This window comes from Coenobita brevimanus, chromosome 12, assembly GCF_032717465.1.
Source record: "Coenobita brevimanus isolate Jiangsu-jjx chromosome 12, ASM3271746v2, whole genome shotgun sequence".
NCBI classification, from domain to species: Eukaryota; Metazoa; Arthropoda; class Malacostraca; order Decapoda; family Coenobitidae; genus Coenobita; species Coenobita brevimanus.
Genome location: NC_136965.1, coordinates 4,402,501 through 4,410,148, shown reverse-complemented (window position 1 = coordinate 4,410,148; position 7,648 = coordinate 4,402,501). Strand labels below are relative to the sequence as shown.

Sequence of the window (7,648 nt, the reverse complement as noted above, 5' to 3'; positions counted from 1 at the left end):
GCTGCTCTTGGCCCCCTGCTGCTGCTGCTGCTGCTGGTCCCCTGCTGCTGCTGGTCCCCTGCTGCTGCTGGTCCCCTGCTGCCGCTACTGCTGCTGGTCCCCTGCTGCCGCTACTGCTGCTGGTCCCCTGCTGCCGCTACTGCTGCTGGTCCTCTGCTGCCGCTACTGCTGCTGGTCCCCTGCTGCTGCTGCTACTGCTGCTGGTCCCCTGCTGCCGCTACTGCTGCTGGTCCCCTGCTGCTGCTGCTGGCTCCCTGCTGCTGCTGCTGGCCCCCTGCTGCTGCTGCCGCTGGGACCCTGCTGCTGCTGCTGCTGCTAGCCCCCTGCTACTGCTGCTCCTGGTCCCCTACTGCTGCTGCTGCTGCTGCTGTTGCTGCTGCCCCCCTACTGCTGCTGCTGCTGCTGGTCCCCTGCTGCTGCTGCTGCTGGTCCCCTGCTGCTGCTGCTGCTGCTGCTGCTGCTGCTGCTGCTGCTGCTGCTGCTGGTTCTGCTGCTGCTGCTGCTGGTCCGCTGCTGCTGCTGCTGCTGCTGCTGCTGCTGCTGGCTGCTGCTGCTGCTGCTGCTGCTGCTGCTGGCCCCCTGCTGCTGCTGCTGCTGCTGGTCCCCTGCTGCTGCTGCTGCTGGTCCCCTGCTGCTGCTGCTGCTGCTGCTGCTGCTGCTGCTGGCCCCCTGCTGCTGCTGGCCCCCTGCTGCTGCTGGCCCCCTGCTGCTGCTGGCCCCCTGCTGCTGCTGCTGCTGGCACCCTGCTGCTGCTGCTGCTGGCACCCTGCTGCTGCTGCTGCTGCTGCTGGTCCCCTGCTGCTGCTGCTGCTGCTGCTGCTGCTGCTGCTGGCCCCTGCTGCTGCTGCTGCTGCTGCTGCTGCTGCTGCTGCTGCTGGCCCCCTGCTGCTGCTGCTGCTGGCCCCCTGCTGCTGCTGCTGCTGCTGCTGCTGCTGCTGCTGCTGGCCCCCTGCTGCTGCTGCTGCTGCTGCTGGCCCCCTGCTGCTGCTGGCTCCCTGCTGCTGCTGCTGCTGCTGGCCCCCTGCTGCTGCTGCTGCTGCTGCTGCTGCTGCTGCTGCTGGCCCCCTGCTGCTGCTGCTGGCCCCTGCTGCTGCTGCTGCTGCTGCTGCTGCTGCTGCTGGCCCCCTGCTGCTGCTGCTGCTGCTGCTGCTGCTGCTGCTGCTGCTGCTGCTGCTGCTGCTGCTGGTCCCCTGCTGCTGGCCCCCTGCTGCTGCTGCTGCTGCTGCTGCTGGCCCCCTGCTGCTGGCCCCCTGCTGCTGCTGCTGCTGCTGCTGGCCCCCTGCTGCTGCTGCTGCTGCTGCTGCTGAACTGCAGGCCCTGCTGCTGCTGCTGCTGCTGCTGCCCCTGCTGCTGCTGCTGCTGCTGCTGCTGGTCCCCTGCTGCTGCTGCTGCTGGTCCCCTGCTGCTGCTGCTGCCCCCTGCCGCTGCTGCTGCTGCTGCTGCTGCTGGCCCCTTGCTGCTGCTGCTGCTGCTGCTGCTGCTGGCTCCCTGCTGCTGCTGCTGCTGCTGCTGGCCTCTGGTTGCCCTGCTGCTGCTGCTGCTGCTGCTGCTGGCCCGCTGCTGCTGCTGCTGCTGGCCCCCTGCTGCTGCTGCTGCTGGTCCCGCTGCTGCTGCTGCTGCTGGCCCCCTGCTGCTGCTGCTGCTGCTGCTGGTCCCCTGCAGCTGCTGGTCCCCTGCTGCTGCTGCTGTTGCCAGCTGTTGCTGCTGCTTGCTGTTGGCTCCTGCTGCTAGTTGATGCTGCTGTTGCTGCTGCTGGCTTCCTGCTGCTGCTGCTGCTGCTGCTGCTGCTGCTGCTGGTGCTGCTGCGTTGCTGCTGCTGCTCCCCTGCTGCTGCTGCTGTTGCTGCCTGCTGCTGCTGCTGCTGCTGCTGCTGCTGCTGTTGCTGCTGGCCCTGTTGGCTCCCTGCTGCTGCTGCTGCTGGCTCCCCTGCTGTTGCTGCTTCTGCTGCTGGCGGCCTGCTGCTGCTGCTGTTGCTGCTGCTGCTGCCCCATTGCTGCTGCTGCTGCTGGCCCCGTGCTGCTCCTGCTGCTGCTGCTGTTGGCCCCTCTTTGCTGCTGCTGCTGCTGTTGGCTGGCCTGTTGCTGCTGCTGCTGCTGCTGGCCTCTCTGCTGGCTGCTGCTGACTAGTTGCTGCTGGCCCCCTGCTGTTGCTGCTGATTCTGCTGCTGCTGGCCTGGTTTCGCTGCTGCTGCTGGCTGCTGCTGCTGCTGCTGCTGGCCCCTTTGTTGCTGCTGTTGCTGGCCCCTTTGTTGCTGCTGCTGTTGGCTTGCTGGTCTGCTGCTGCCATGGCTCCTGCTGCCTGTGTTGCATCACTCTGCTGCTGCTGCTGTTGGTTCTGTTGCTCTGCTGCTGCTGCTGCTGGCCCCTCATGTTGCTGCTGCCATCGTCGTAACCCTGCTGTTGCTGCTCTGCTGTTGGTCTCTGATGCTGCTGCTGGCCCCTGCTGCTGCTGCTGTTGCTGCTGGCCTGCTGCTGCTGCTGTTGGGCCCTGCTGTTGCTACTTGCTGCGCTGGCCCCCTGGTTGCTGCTGCTGCTGAGCATGCTGCTGCTGCTGCTGCTGGTCCCTGACCCCTGCTGCTGCTGGCTCCCTGCTGCTGGCCCCTGCTGCTGCTGCTGCTGTTGGTTCTGGGCCTGCTGCTGCTGCTGGTCCCCTGCTGCTGCTGGCCCCTGCTGTGGCTCCCTGCTGCTGCTGCCGTTGACTGCTGCTGGCTGCCAGCCTCGCTGCTGTTGGTCTCTGTTGCTGCTGGCCCCTGTTGCTGCGCTGCTGCTGGCTCCCTGCTGGTCCCCTGCTGCTGCTGGTCTCTGGCTGCCCCTGTTGCTGCTGCTGGCCCCCTGTTGCTGCTGCTGCTGCTGGGACCCTCGCTGCTGCTGTTGGCTCCCCGTTGCTGCTGCTGGTTCCCTGCTGCTGCCAAGCAGTTGCTGGTCTTCTGTTGCTGCTGCTGCTGCTGGCCCCCTGCTGCTGCTGCTGCTGGTGGACCCCTGCTGCGGCTGGGGGTCCCGTGCTGCTGCTGGTCCCGTGTTGCTGCAGGTCCCCTGCTGCTGCTGCTGCAGCCGGTCCTCGCCAGTGCTGCCGGTCTCTGCTGCTATGCTGCCGGCTTGCCAGTTAAGCTGCTGGTTGCCGCTGTTGCCTGTTGAAATTCCCTGCTGCTGCTGTTGCCCGCCGATAAAGGCTGCTGCTGCTGGTCCCCTGCTGCTGTTGCTGCTGGTCCCCTGCTGCTGTTGCTGCTGGTCCCCTGCTGCTGGTCCCCTGCTGCTGCTGGCCCACTACATAAGTAGCAGCAGCAGCAGGGGACCAGTAGCAGCAGCAGCAGGGGACCAGCAGCAGCAGCAGAGAACTAGCAGCAGCAGAAAACTAGCAGCAGCAGAAAACTAGCAGCAGCAGAAAACTAGCAGCAGCAGGGGATCAGCAGCAGGAGATCAGCAGCAGCGGTCTAGTAGCAGCAGGGGATCAGCAGCAGCGGACTAGTAGCAGCAGGGGATCAGCAACGGCATCAGCGGACTAGCAGCAGGGGATCAGCGCCAACGATGGCAGGACTGTGCAGCAGCGGATCATCATCAGCAGCAGCGGACTAGCAGCAGGGGATCAGCAGCAGCGGACTAGCAGCAGGGGATCAGCAGCATGGGATCAGCAGGGGATCAGCAGCAGGGGATCAGCAGCAGGGGATCAGCAGGGGATCAGCAGCAGGGGATCATCATCATCATCAGCAGCAGCAGGGGATCATCATCATCATCAGCAGCAGCAGGGGATCATCATCATCAGCAGCAGCAGCAGGGGATCATCATCATCAGCAGCAGCAGCAGGGGATCATCATCATCAGCAGCAGCAGCAGCAGGTATCACCAACATGCGGCAGTGTAGCTGGGACTATCATCATCATCAGCAGCAGAACACGTCACGGCAGGGGATCATCATCATCATGGCAGGCAGAACATCCCGCAGCGGGGATCATCATCATTAGCAGCAGCAGCAGGGGATCATCATCATCATCAGCAGCGAGATCACAGCAGCACCGCAGTGGCAGGATCATCATCATCGGCAGCAGCAGCAGGGGATCATCATCATCATCAGCAGCAGCAGCAGTGATCATCATCATCATCAGCAGCAGCAGGGGATCATCATCATCATCAGCAGCAGCAGGGGATCATCATCATCAGCAGCAGCAGCAGGAGATCAGCAGCAGCGGTCTAGTAGCAGCAGGGGATCAGCAGCAGCGGACTAGTAGCAGCAGGGGACTAGCAGCAGCGGACTAGCAGCAGCGGACTAGCAGCAGGGGATCAGCAGCAGCGGACTAGCAGCAGGGGATCAGCAGGGGATCAGCAGCAGCAGCAGGGGATCATCATCAGCAGCAGGGGATCATCATCATCAGCAGCAGGGGATCATCATCATCATCAGCAGCAGCAGGGGATCATCATCATCATCAGCAGCAGCAGCAGGGGATCATCATCATCAGCAGCAGCAGCAGCAGCAGGGGATCATCATCATCAGCAGCAGCAGCAGGGGATCATCATCATCATCATCATCAGCAGCAGCAGGGGATCATCATCATCAGCAGCAGCAGCAGGGGATCATCATCATCAGCAGCAGCAGCAGGGGATCATCATCATCAGCAGCAGCAGCAGGGGATCATCATCATCAGCAGCAGCAGCAGGGGATCATCATCATCATCAGCAGCAGCAGGGGATCATCATCATCATCAGCAGCAGCAGCAGGGGATCATCATCATCAGCAGCAGCAGCAGGGGATCATCATCATCATCAGCAGCAGCAGGGGATCATCATCATCATCAGCAGCAGCAGGGGATCATCATCATCAGCAGCAGCAGCAGGGGATCATCATCATCATCAGCAGCAGCAGGGGATCATCATCATCATCAGCAGCAGCAGGGGATCATCATCATCATCAGCAGCAGCAGGGGATCATCATCATCATCAGCAGCAGCAGGGGATCATCATCATCAGCAGCAGCAGCAGGGGATCAGCAGCAGCAGCAGCAGCAGCAGGGGATCAGCAGCAGCAGCAGCAGCAGCAGCAGGGGATCAGCAGCAGCAGCAGCAGCAGCAGCAGCAGGGGATCAGCAGCAGCAGCAGCAGGGGATCAGCAGCAGCAGCAGCAGCAGCAGCAGCAGGGGATCAGCAGCAGCAGCAGCAGCAGCAGCAGCAGCAGCAGCAGGGGATCATCATCATCATCAGCAGCAGTAGCAGCAGGGGATCATCATCATCATCAGCAGCAGTAGCAGCAGGGGATCATCATCATCATCAGCAGCAGTAGCAGCAGGGGATCATCATCATCATCAGCAGCAGTAGCAGCAGGGGATCAGCATCATCATCAGCAGCAGCAGCAGGGGATCAGCATCATCATCAGCAGCAGCAGCAGGGGATCAGCATCATCATCAGCAGCAGCAGCAGGGGATCAGCATCATCATCAGCAGCAGCAGCAGGGGATCATCATCATCATCAGCAGCAGCAGCAGGTGATCATCATCATCATCAGCAGCAGCAGCAGGGGATCATCATCATCATCAGCAGCAGCAGGGGAACATCATCCTCAGCAGCAGCAGCAGCAGCTGCTCATCATCATCATCAGCAGCAGCAGTAGCAGCAGGTGCTCATCATCATCATCAGCAGCAGCAGCAGCAGGGTCATCATCATCAGCAGCAGCAGCAGGGGATCATCATCATCATCAGCAGCAGTAGCAGCAGGGGATCATCATCATCATCAGCAGCAGTAGCAGCAGGGGATCATCATCATCATCAGCAGCAGTAGCAGCAGGGGATCATCATCATCAGCAGCAGCAGTAGCAGGGGATCATCATCATCATCAGCAGCAGTAGCAGCAGGATCATCATCATCATCAGCAGCAGCAGCAGGGGATCATCATCATCATCAGCAGGGGATCATCATCATCATCAGCAGCAGCAGGGGATCATCATCATCATCAGCAGCAGCAGGGGATCATCATCATCATCAGCAGCAGCAGGGGATCATCATCATCATCAGCAGCAGCAGCAGGGGTTCATCATCATCATCATCAGCAGCAGAAGCGGCACGTCATCATCAGCAGCAGCAGCGGAAGAAGATCAACATCATCATCAGCAGCAGTAGCAGCAGGGATCATCATCATCATCAGCAGCAGTAGCAGCAGGGGATCATCATCATCATCAGCAGCAGTAGCAGCAGGGGATCATCATCATCATCAGCAGCAGTAGCAGCAGCAGGGGATCATCATCATCAGCAGCAGCAGTAGCAGCAGCAGGGATCATCATCATCATCAGCAGCAGTAGCAGCAGCAGGTGATCATCATCATCATCATCAGCAGCAGTAGCAGCAGGGGATCATCATCATCATCAGCAGCAGTAGCAGCAGGGGATCATCATCATCATCAGCAGCAGTAGCAGCAGGGGATCATCATCATCATCAGCAGCAGTAGCAGCAGGGGATCATCATCATCATCAGCAGCAGTAGCAGCAAGGGATCATCATCATCATCAGCAGCAGCAGTAGCAGCAGGGGATCATCATCATCATCAGCAGCAGCAGCAGCAGGGGATCATCATCATCATCAGCAGCAGTAGCAGCAGCAGGGGATCATCATCATCATCAGCAGCAGTAGCAGCAGCAGGGGATCATCATCATCATCAGCAGCAGCAGTAGCAGCAGGGGATCATCATCATCATCAGCAGCAGCAGTAGCAGCAGGGGATCATCATCATCATCAGCAGCAGTAGCAGCAGCAGGGGATCATCATCATCATCAGCAGCAGTAGCAGCAGCTGTGGATCATCATCATCATCAGCAGCAGAAGCAGCAGCGGATCATCATCATCATCAGCAGCAGTAGCAGCAGGGGATCATCATCATCATCAGCAGCAGCAGTAGCAGCAGGGGATCATCATCATCATCATCAGCAGCAGTAGCAGCAGGGGATCATCATCATCATCAGCAGCAGCAGTAGCAGCAGGGGATCATCATCATCATCATCAGCAGCAGTAGCAGCAGGGGATCATCATCATCATCAGCAGCAGCAGAAGCAGCTGGGCATCATCATCATCAGCAGCAGCAGCAGCAGGGGATCATCATCATCAGCAGCAGCAGTAGCAGCAGGGGATCATCATCATCAGCAGCAGCAGTAGCAGCAGGGGATCATCATCATCATCAGCAGCAGTAGCAGCAGGGGATCATCATCATCATCAGCAGCAGCAGCAGCAGGGGATCATCATCATCATCAGCAGCAGTAGCAGCAGGGGATCATCATCATCATCAGCAGCAGCAGTAGCAGCAGGGGATCATCATCATCAGCAGCAGCAGTAGCAGCAGGGGATCATCATCATCAGCAGCAGCAGTAGCAGCAGGGGATCATCATCATCAGCAGCAGCAGTAGCAGCAGGGGATCATCATCATCAGCAGCAGCAGCAGTAGCAGCAGGGGATCATCATCATCATCAGCAGCAGTAGCAGCAGGGGATCATCATCATCATCATCAGCAGCAGTAGCAGCAGGGGATCATCATCATCATCATCAGCAGCAGTAGCAGCAGGGGATCATCATCATCATCATCAGCAGCAGTAGCAGCAGGGGATCATCATCATCATCAGCAGCAGTAGCAGCAGGGGATCATCATCATCATCAGCAGCAGCAGTAGCAGCAGGGGATCATCATCAT

The 7,648-nt window shown here is 60.0% G+C and overlaps 2 pseudogenes; one reads left to right on the top strand and one right to left on the bottom strand.

The window, feature by feature from the left end:
• Positions 1-384: 384 nt before the first annotated feature.
• On the bottom strand, positions 385-3,491 carry LOC145413724 (uncharacterized; annotated as a pseudogene).
• Positions 3,492-3,618: 127 nt separating this feature from the next.
• The window catches only part of LOC145413714 (uncharacterized), a 21,474-nt pseudogene continuing 17,444 nt past the window's right edge, over positions 3,619-7,648 (top strand).